General features: G+C 50.7%; 1 protein-coding gene across 1 annotated transcript in view; it reads right to left on the bottom strand.

Moving 5' to 3' along the window:
• Positions 1–1,355, bottom strand: part of TNPO2 (transportin 2) — a 25,587-nt gene that overhangs the window by 13,575 nt on the left and 10,657 nt on the right. The window lies entirely within an intron of this gene.

The raw sequence follows: 1,355 nt of genomic DNA, 5'->3' as shown, positions 1-1,355 counted from the left end.
AACCCGGGAGGCGGAGCTTGCAGTGAGCTGAGATCCGGCCACTGCACTCCAGCCTGGGTGACAGAGCGAGACTCCGTCTCAAAAAAAAAAAAGAAGCAGGGTCTAATCGTATCACCCAGGCTGGAGTACACTGGTGCAATCACAGCTCACCACAGCCTCACACTCCTGGGTTCATGCAATCCTCCTGCCTCAGCCTCCCAAAGTGCTAGGATTAGAGCGTGAGCCATGGCACTCAGCCTGCAGGAAAGCTCTTGACCCAGGCCTGGCCACTCAGTGAATTACAGACCCCTGAATACACTGAAAATCTTGGTGTGGTGCCCAGTCCCTAGCACAACATTAAGGCAGGGACGTGCACTCCTATTCCTGGCCACTTTCCTGAGACAGGGCAGAGACGAGCCAGGGTAGGGGAGCAAACAGACTAGGCAGCCAGCCCCTCAGTTGCAGCCCAGAGTTGGAAGTGACAGAGCCTTCATCACCTGCTGATCTAGGTCTCATCACTCCCCAGGAGCCGTCCACCCAGCCCTAGACTGTTATCAGTAATAATTTGGGGCCGGGCATGGGAGCTCACACCTGTCATTTTAGCACTTTGTGAGACCAATGCAGGAGGATTGCCTGAGACTATAAGTTTGAGACCAGTCTGGGCAATATAGTGAGACCTCACCTTTAATGAATGATAAATAAATAAATAAATAAAAATACAAAAATATGCTGGGAGCAGTGACTCACGCCTGTAATCCTAGCACTTTGGGAGGCCGAAGTGGGCAGAACGCAAGGTCAGGAGTTCGAGACTAGCCTGGCCAACATGGTGAAAACCAGTCTTTACTAAAAATAAAAAATTGGCCTGGCACGGTGGCTCACGCCTGTAATCCCAGCACTTTGGGAGACTAAGACAGGCAGATCACGAGCTCAGGAGTTTGAAATCAGCCTGAACAACATGGTGAAACCCCGTCTCTACTAAAAATACAAAAATTATCTGAGCATGGTGGCAAGCACCTGTAATCCCAGCTACTAAGGAGGCTGAGGCAGGAGAATCGCTTGAACCATCCTGGTTAACACGGTGAAACCCTGTCTCTACTAAAAATACATAAAATCAGCCGGGCTTGGTGGCACATGCCTGTAGTCTCAGCTACTCAGGAGGCAGGAGAATCCGGGGAGATGAAGGTCACAGTGAGCCAAGATCATGCCACTACACCCCAGCCCGGGAGACAGAGTGAGACTCTGTGTTTTAAACAAACAAATAAATAAATAAATAAATAAATAAGGCCAGGCGCAGTGGTTCACGACTGTAATCCCAGCACTTTGGGAGGCCGATGGGGGCGGATCACGAGCTCAGGAGTTCGAGACCAGCCTGACCA

Source organism: Mandrillus leucophaeus, unplaced genomic scaffold (genome assembly GCF_000951045.1).
Source record: "Mandrillus leucophaeus isolate KB7577 unplaced genomic scaffold, Mleu.le_1.0 Scaffold463, whole genome shotgun sequence".
Lineage (NCBI taxonomy): Eukaryota > Metazoa > Chordata > Mammalia > Primates > Cercopithecidae > Mandrillus > Mandrillus leucophaeus.
Note: the sequence above shows the minus strand (reverse complement) of the source record. Positions and strands in the feature narration are given on the sequence as shown.